The sequence below is a fragment of the Palaemon carinicauda genome, chromosome 16, assembly GCF_036898095.1.
Source record: "Palaemon carinicauda isolate YSFRI2023 chromosome 16, ASM3689809v2, whole genome shotgun sequence".
In the NCBI taxonomy this organism is placed as follows: domain Eukaryota; kingdom Metazoa; phylum Arthropoda; class Malacostraca; order Decapoda; family Palaemonidae; genus Palaemon; species Palaemon carinicauda.
In genome coordinates this window covers 79,868,190-79,878,189 of record NC_090740.1, presented here as the reverse complement: position 1 = coordinate 79,878,189, position 10,000 = coordinate 79,868,190, and positions in this window count along the sequence as shown.

Sequence of the window (10,000 nt, the reverse complement as noted above, 5' to 3'; positions counted from 1 at the left end):
GATAACATTCTCTCACCGGGCCTTTGTGACGTTTCTAAAGCACATGGTAGAGAATTTTCCGTAGGTACAGGTTGCTGAACATACTGTCTCAAACATGAGACAATACTTCATAAAATATAAAAGAACATTACCTAAGCCCTTTTTCATACATCGGAAAAATACCACAACACTCTCAAATAAATTATGTAAGACTTCATACCAAACATACGTGAAATAAAAAGTTAATTCTTAAAAATAACTGAAAATTTTCATGATAAAGAAATAAATATAGATGACTAGAATAAACCCATAGAAACAGAAGATGAAAATTTTTTATGTAAATTTACATATATTAACTTGCATAAAGAATACAATGAAATTCACGAGAAAAGTTTTACGTAATTTACATAAAATGCTTTTACCTACATGAGAGGAGATCATTTTACGGGTTGTCTAATTCAACTCTTCAATTCATATATCAAAACAATATAAGATATGAATAAAGCCATTATTAGACTACGGTATTTACTCTACACTAGACCAGCTTCATAAGATAACTCCCCCCAAAAGAGATTATTTATTTTGGGCATGAATAAATCAATTCAGTCTGAGATAAATAATCTGCAACCACGTTATCTTTACCTGATATATGTTTTACATCAATACAATACGGTTGCAAGCATAATGACCACCTAGTTAACCTTTGATTACTATTTTTCATCTTATTCACAAAAGTTAAAGGTTTGTGATTCTAATATACTGTAATCTCTTAATTTTTTGGTCGATTCACATTGACCTTAAACTTGTTTATCGCTGTGACTAACGCTAGTAGTTCCTTTTCAACTGCCGAGTCAGCTCACTGATATTTCTTTAGCTTTGACAACATGAAACAAACAGGGTGAAGAATTCTTTCCCCGTCTTCTTGTAATTAGAGAGCTCTAATCCCGCTATGCGAAGCTTCCACTTGGATAAGGTATTTATTATTGAAATCAGAAGCTCGCAGTATCGGTTTAAAAGGTAATACAGCTTCTATCCTGTCGATGGATTCCTGGAACTCACTGGTCCATACAAATTTTCTCTTTTGGCCAGTCAAATCTGTCAAAGGAGCGACTACATCCGAAAGGTTCGGGCAAAAATACCAGTAGAATCCTGCCATCCCTAAAAAGCATTGTGATTGCTTCCTTATTGTGGGGGGGGGGGCGGGTGATGCTTTCCTTATTCCCTCGACAGTACCAGCTACAGAGGCAATTCGTCCTCTTCCTACTTCAAATCCCAAGTACCAAACTGTTGACTTTACAAATTCGCTCTTTTTCTGGTTATTCGTCATGTATGTTCCTCGCAGCTTTTGAAATAGCTTATTCATGATTCGGAGATGTTCTTCCCAGGTCGATGAATATACCACACTATCGTCGAGATAAATGCCCAATTCTTCTATCAATCCTAGAAGGTTATCCATAACTCGTTGAAAAGTAGCGGGGTCGTTCCTTAGTCCAAAGGGCATGACGGTGTATTGATGTAATCTAAACGGAGTTATAAAACCTGATAATAATTTTGCCTTCTCGTCCAAAAGAATTTGATAATAACCTTTTAACAAGTCAATCTTGGAGATGAATCTGGCTTGCCCGATATTATCGAGTAGTTGGCCAGTGAGCGGCAATGGATAATTATCGTCCACACTGATCGAGTTAAACTTTCAGTATTGTTTGTTCGGCTAATCCGTTTTGCAGCAAATACTCCACTTCTTTTCTCATGACTTCTCGGTGATACGGCTTTTCGTTTCAGGACGTCAGAGAATTTCAGGAAAACTTCTAATTAATCGGCTTAATTCCTCTTGTTGCTCATGGTCCAAAAGAGTTAATTTCTCTCCCAAATTCCGAATAATACACGAATTATTCACTTTGCTTACTGCCCCTACCTAATATCCATCATCATCTTCTGTGGATTGTATTGTTTGTGCCATACATACTTGTGAAGCTTCTGTCTCGTTTTTGCTCAAGTACGGTTTCAGTATGTTGTCGTGTATTTTCCTTTGATTTTTCATTCGTCCTGGGGTTTCGATAATGTAAGTAAGGTCACTGAGCTTCAACAAAACCTTGAATGGTTCTTGAAACTTGTTGGTGAGTGTGAATCTCCTTATCGGTAGGGAAACTTATACCTGTTGTCCTATTGAAAACTGTCTGTCCTTACTTTCCATATCCAGCCTTTTCTTCATTTGTCCTTGACAGGTCTTGAGGTTTTCGAGCAAAAATTTCCACATCTCGCTGATCCTTTTCCTCAAATCTTTGACATAATCTCCATATGTTTCTTCTTGATTCTTCAATTTTTCTACTAATATTTTAATCAGTCCTCGTACTTCTCGTCCAAATACCATTTGATTCGGGCTACATCCCATGCTTTCTTGATAAGCATTATGCACCTCAAATAACTTCAGGGGTAGTCCGATGTCACATTCATTCCCCGTATCATTGCAGAACTTCATTAACATACTTTTTATAGTTTGATGAAACCTCTCTAATGCACCTTGGGACTCCGGATGATAAGCAGTTGATAGTTGTTGTTTTACATCCAACAGTTTCATTACGTCCTGAAATAATTTTCACGCAAAATTTGATCCTCGGTCACTTTGAACGATTTCCGGTGTACCAAGCTTAGTGAAAAAGTCTAGTAACTTCTCTGCGATTATCTTGGCACTGATGTTCCTGACGTGTATGGCTTCTATGTATCTCATTACAGGATACATCAAGGTTAACATATATTTGTGACATTTTTTCGTCCTTGGTGAAGGTCCTACAATGTCGATCATTACCTTGCTGAAGGGTTCTCTCTGCACTTCTATTGGGTGTAAGAGTGCTTTCTTAATGCACTCGTTCTTCTTTCCAGCCATTTAACATACGTTACATGCACGGCAAAATTGATTCACGTCCTTATGCATGCCAGGCCAGAAAAAAGTTTTTCATTATCTTCTCCGTCGTCTTCCTTATCCCCATATATCCCGTCTCATGCGTGACAGCGATCACCTGTCTTCTCAACGGTGCGGGAATTAGTATCTGACGATATATCCCCCATTCGGCATTCCCAGGGATATCGGCGGGTCTATGCTTCCTCATAAGCAACCCATCCTTAAGACAATAACAGGTCAGAGACTGCTGTGCCTCTGTCTCGTCCATAACAGGGTACAATAACTCTGTTAACGTTGCATCCTTACGTTGCAATTCTATCAGCCTTTTCCTACTCAATTGTCCTACTTCAAACATTGAATTTTCTCTTTCTTCAAAGTCCATTTCTTATTTGTCTTCTTTTCTGCTCGTCTGTCGTTCCTCTTCGCTCGGGCCTACTCGGGAATTCTCTTCTTGCGTACCAACAAGGGAATCCGCTTCTTCGGAAAACAAATCCTTCAAGTCCATTGCTCTTTTGATTTCTTTTTCTTCTTTTTCAACAGCCACTTTTTTCTTCATATTCCTAGTCGTAACACAACTAGGAAACAGATACGAGTAGTCCTTCTCTAGTTCAGTCGTAGGACTATACTTCAAAGGTTTCTCTGTTACAATGGGGCAAGGCATGAATGGCGCTCCAACATCCTCATTACCCAGGAGGATGTCTACTCCTTCGACAGCCATTGAATCCTTTACTGCAAAGTTAAGATTACCTGTCACCAACTCGCATGACAATTGTAAGCGGCAAATAGTGGTGACCTCCTCACCTCCTATTCCCTTCAAAATAACTGAGTCACCTTTGAAAGACTGTTCCACCAACGGGTATACTCCTCGTACCACCACACTATGATTACAACCTGTGTCGCGCAATGCCCTGACCGGGATTCGCTCACTCCCGTCTATTCTTGCTAACATACCATCATAAACATATGTTTTAACCCTGGATAGGTACGATGGGTCGTTTGCGACCCCGAGCGTCAAAAAAAAAACAGGTTTTTCTCACGTGACTCACCCCCGTGACTGAATTTGTGGGTGATCGACCTGCAGGAGGTGTCTCCCCTACACGCTCTAGTAGTGTCCAGATGTGCATTGCTGTAGCTGTACTCCTTCCCCGATTTCTGAGACGCGTCGGGGTCGTTCGCGTCCGAGTTTACCCTTCTAAGGTAGTTTGCATAATTATCAAAGTTATTACGTATTATGAAATTGTCGTAGAATGGTGCAACTTGTATAGGTTATGAGTTGTGGAAAGTCTTGGTGGATTGTTTGGCTACCATGTGCATGTTTTTTTTTTTAGTTAAAATGTCGTTCATCACCACGAGGACCATTTTACCGCGAGTGCCCCTTTTTCATTTTTTTTCATTTTTTTGCCAAGTCATTTTTCCGTAAGATATTGCCAAATAGTGTCGTAAAACTTTTGCTTGTTTAGTGTTGGAAAGTGTGTCTAGATGATCTGGCTACCCATGCATGACTTTGTTTTTGTCAGATACGACGTAGTTATTGGTATATTGGGTATTTAACTGCGGTTACCAATTTCTGTTTTTTTTTCAATATTTGTAAAAATTACTACGTAGTAAGGAATTGCCGTATATTATTCATTTTTTTTTCATGTTTATGTGTTAGAAAGTGTGCCTTGATGGTTGGGCTAACACGTGCATGTCATTTTTTTTATCTGAGATGTCGTATATTAGAATGTCGGGCATTTTACCGCGAGTGTCCCTTTTTAATTTTTTTTAATTTTTTTGCCAAGTCATTTTTCCGTAAGATATTGCGAAATAGTGTCGTAAAACTTTTGCTTTTTTAGTGTTGGAAAGTGTGTCTAGATGATCTGGCTACCCATGCGTGATTTTGTTTTTGTCAGATACGACGTAGTTATTGGTATATTGGGTATTTAACAGCGGTTGCCAATTTCTGTTTTTTTTTCAATATTTGTAAAAATTTACTACGTAGTAAGGAATTGCCGTATATTATTGATTTTTTTTTCATGTTTATGTGTTAGAAAGTGTGCCTTGATGGTTGGGCTAACACGTGCATGTCTTTTTTTTTTATCTGAGATGCCGTATATTAGAATGTTGGGCATTTTTCCGCGAGTGCCCCTTTTTATTTGTTTTGCATTTTTTTGCTTAGTCATATTACCGTAAGGAATTGGCAAGTAGTGTCGCAAAACTTATATTTTTATAGTGTTAGAAAGTGTTTCTAGATGATCTGGCTACCCATGCCTATTTTTTTTTAGCCAGATATGGCGTATATATAAGTATGTGTTCGATTTTCCTGTGATTGCCATTTTTTCGTTTTTTCCCATTTCTTTCAAAATTACTACGTACTAAGGAACTATCACAGAGTAATATTTCATTTATATGTTTATTTGTCGGAAAATATGCCTTGATGGTTTGCCTACCACGTGGCTGAAATTTTTTTTTTCTGAAATGCCGTATATTAGAATGGCCATTTTTCCACGAGTGCCCCTTTTTATTTGTTTTGCATTTTTTTGCTTAGTCATGTTACCGTAAGGAATTGGCAAGTAGTGTCGCAAAACTTATAATTTTATAGTGTTGGAAAGTGTTTCTAGATGATCTGGCTACCCATGCCTATCTTCTTTTTTTAGCCAGATATGGCGTATATATGTGGTATGTGTTCGATTTTTCTGTGATTGCCATTTTTTCGTTTTTTCCCATTTCTTTCAAAATTACTACGTACTAAGGAACTATCACAGAGTAATTATTCATTTAGATGTTTATTTGTCGGAAAATGTGCCTTGATGGTTTGCCTAGCACGTGGCTGAATTTTTTTTTTCTGAAATGCCGTATATTAGAATGTTAGCCATTTTTCCGCGAGTGCCCCTTTTTATTTGTTTTGCATTTTTTTGCTTAGTCATGTTACCGTAAGGAATTGGCAAGTAGTGTCGCAAAACTTATATTTTTATAGTGTTGGAAAGTGTTTCTAGATGATCTGGCTACCCATGCCTATCTTTTTTTTAGCCAGATATGGCGTATATATAGGTATGTGTTCGATTTTCCGGTGATTGCCATTTTTTCGTTTTTTCCCAATTCTTTCAAAATTACTACGTACTAAGGAACTATCACAGAGTAATGATTCCTCTAGATGTTTATTTGTCGGAAAATTTTGTTTACTTTTTTTTTGATTGAATATCATCAAATTTTTTTAGCCAAAATATTGTTTTACATTTTTTTTTTTTCGATTTTATTTCCCTTCAAAAAATTTTTTTGGGTCAGAATTTTAATTTCATAGTCGTAAAATAATCGACAATTATCCAGCAACCCACCATACAATTTTTATGCATATCCAATAATAATTAGATTAGTAAATAACACCTTGAAATTGACATACCCTTCCTACATTTCAAGTGGCAGATTAGGGAGTCTGAGTCAGTGTGGTTGGCGGCCATTTTGTGGACATATCCGAAGCGTAAGCTGCCCTATCTATATATATTCTTGTTCCCTATAGAATTTGTGATATTTTGGTATATTTTTACCTGCATAAATATCATATTATATATTAAATATATGTATTTTTTTACGAAATTTCTAAGTACTCAAAAAATTACCTTTAGATATGGCCCCTGATATAAATGTAATTTACAAAATAATGAAGATTTTTTTACATATTTCTATTTTAGGATAACATATGTTTATTCCCTAAAAAAATTAGCCACTTCCTATTTCATTTGGGTACCCAAAAAAATTCATGAAATTTGGACAAATTTTTTTGGCCAAAAAAAGTTACCCTTTTTTCTCATTTCAGATCTTCACCTCCATGGGTCTGACTTCATCCAAAATACATCAAGATGTGTCCTAAACATTCAAGAATCAATTCCTAAAAGGATTTGTGTATATATGTATAAATTTTTTTTTTATGAATTTTTATGTCAGGTCTTTTTTTTTCTACTTAATTTTTTAAAATATTTATAATAAATAGTTTTTCTGCAGATGAGTAGTATTTATCTTTACAGTTGTTTTAAGCATTCATTGAAGTTTTTTTTGGCAAAAGAAAAAAGGAGGTTACTGCAAAAACTGATTTTTCAAGAATTTTTTTTGGCGTCGGGGTCGTTCGCGTCCGAGTATACCCTTAAAGGGGTGTCCGAGGAGCGTACCTATCCAGGGTTAAAGGCATCCACACTGTTTGGGTTCGTCCTGTTTGTCGTGTAAACGTTGGCGGGTTTATTTTCCTCTCCGTCCTTTCCCTATTGCTTATTCGTCTTCGTATTCTGTGTAGGCAAATTATCCTTAATCACTTGGGCGACTGCTTTCGGTTAGTTTGACCAACATTCCTCACTGTTATGGCCTCTCTTGCCACACCTAAAACAGAAAATATTTACTTCTGCACATAATTCATGATACTTGAAGGAGGACGGTTCGACGTTTGTTGCTATGGTGCTATTACATTCTGCTTAGGGAGAGTACCAGTGCTACTTCCGTTGTAACTGTTGAACTTATTCCCGTAGTTATTACTGAACTAGTTTCCATTGTTCAATGAATACTTGACACTTGGTCGGTACAACGGTTGAAACTTCATGCCCGAGGAGGGTTTACAATTGATAATGGTATAATCTTTTCTCAGCGAAGCGGCTTTATCAAGTTTCTTCCCCTCTCTCTCTCTCAAGTACGTTCAAATGTGTTCAGGATTTCCTCGTAGATACTGCTCTAGTATTATCAATTCTTCTAAATTAGTCTTCTCTTTTACGTTAGTAGCCTCTGTCCATCTCATAAAACATCATCATACCTTATAAGCGTAATCCAGGAAATGAGTTTTCTCATCCTTTTTCAAATTTAGGAACCTTTCAATATAATATTCAGGGGTCATCTGATACACTTGCAGTACGCTCCTCTTAACTTCTTGATACTCCATCCTCTGGTCTTGAGATAAGGATAAGTAAGCACTGCAGCCCTTCCTAAAGAGCATACAGCAATAACACACACCGTTCATCTTCTGGCCATTCCATCGTCTGTGCGACCGTTTGAAAATGATCAAAGAACTCAACCTGATACTCCTCTGTGACCCTCTGAGCTTCCGACTCATTAAACACTGGATCATGCTTAGCAGGGGCCACCTGGGTTGACGAGTCAACTGGGCCCAGCCATGCAACAATTCCAACTCCTGCGCATATCTCGCTTCTTCCATCTCTTTTTCTTCCTATCTTGCAATTTCCCTCGCTTCCATTTCTTTCGCACACCGTCTTTTTTCTCTCTCTTCTTCTTTTTGCCTTACTTCCTTTAATCTTGCAATCTCTTGGGCTTCTTCTCGCTTTCCTTCCATTTCTTTCTGTCTTTCCATCATCTTCAACTTGATAAAATTCTCCTCTACTGCAATTTGTGAAATCTCAGCCTTAACATCCCTATCTGCTTCCATCCCTCCAGTTTGAGGATCCACCGGTCCTTGCTTTATTAAGAATTCTTCCTTAGCTTCCTCCAACAGTTCAAAAGCTGCCTCAATATTTTCTCCCGACAACTTTCCCGTTTTTATCAATGCTTCTAAGGTTAGGCACTTGATTTGGGCTTTAATTATCCCAATCATAGCATGGCCACTACATGCCATTGATATAGAGAGCCACTGAGCTTTAGTTACATTAGCTTCTGACAATTCCTGAACACTTGCGTTATTCAAAAACTCTTGGATATTAAACTCTGTCATCTTGTAAATTTACAATAATTAATGCCTCTCCAAACATAATATACTATCAATACACAAAATCCTATCAACACAGTACTATTCAAAAACCTTTAATAGAAACACGGCCCTGTTATCACCAATATTCAAAACAGACTTGCTCGATCCTAAGGGTTTGGGCACCAAAATATATCATATGATATGGCTTCCGTGGTTTGGGCAATGAAAAAAATATATACTATCACTCGTGACTGACAACCAGGCGTATAATATTACAAATACTACAACTGGAAAGTTAATCAACCTCTTGAATTCAAAACTCCCTTGTTTGCTTTTACATTAAAACTGTTACATCTCAAAACATTAATATACGAATTCTGGGACTGTTAAATAACTCCCAGACAGCAACATATAAAACACTGCATATCCAAAGATCTCTTAAGTAAACTCAAAACTAAACTAGGTAATTATTCTCGAGTATTATTTAGACGTATTTAAACTTACTGTGGTTCTTAACAGGATACGAGCAGAATCTGGTCTTAAATAATGATAATTGGAATAATACACTCTTAGCAAAAATAAATATATTTTATATAAATTACAATACTTTGAAAGAATTTATACAATAACCAAATAATTCACTCAGAAAGATTAAGTCTGAACAAAATTAGATTGAGACAAAATTTTACGATCTGAAATTATATAATAACTTTACTTGAACTATTATATCTGAATAAACCTTAGTATAAGAAAAGAAATAATGGTATGAAACTTATACAAAAGCTTGAAATAAGTCTGAATAATACAATATTCAAGTTTGACACTTGATGAATAATAGATAACCAGATCACGTTACAAAATCTTTCCTTCCTACAGGGCCAACTACAAACACTTTATACAATGCCAACACTTACCCTAATACAATGAATTCAAAATCTTTTTCACTTACGTATCTTTTCAACACACGATTTGCTTTGGGGCACAGAGTCACTTAGAAGAGGACTCACTAAAATGTACTGAACACTTCCAAAAACAATGCACTGGGTTATGTGCGAAACTGAGAGAGGGAGATGGGAAGAGGACTGTCATCAGGCAGGAATCTCTATCTTGATCTAGGTAACCTAAACTTGTTGTCACCTTTTATATGAAATAGGGCTAATTCCGGAAGGTTCCAGGATCGAGATTTGGTAGCAAGGAGACTGGCCCAAGCGTCAAAGTTGCCAGGTATTACTCTCCCGAACGCTCTGCCCACCCTCTGTTGCCAAAAAAAAAATATAACATCATCTCACCAGGCCTATGCGACTTTTCTAAAGCACGTCGTAGAGAATTTTTCATAAGACATGTTACTGAACATTCACTCTCAAACATGACGAAGTACTTAAAAAAATATAAAAGAACGTTACCTAAGCCCTTGTTCATATCTCGCACGAATCCCACAACACTCTCAAATACATTATGTAAGACTT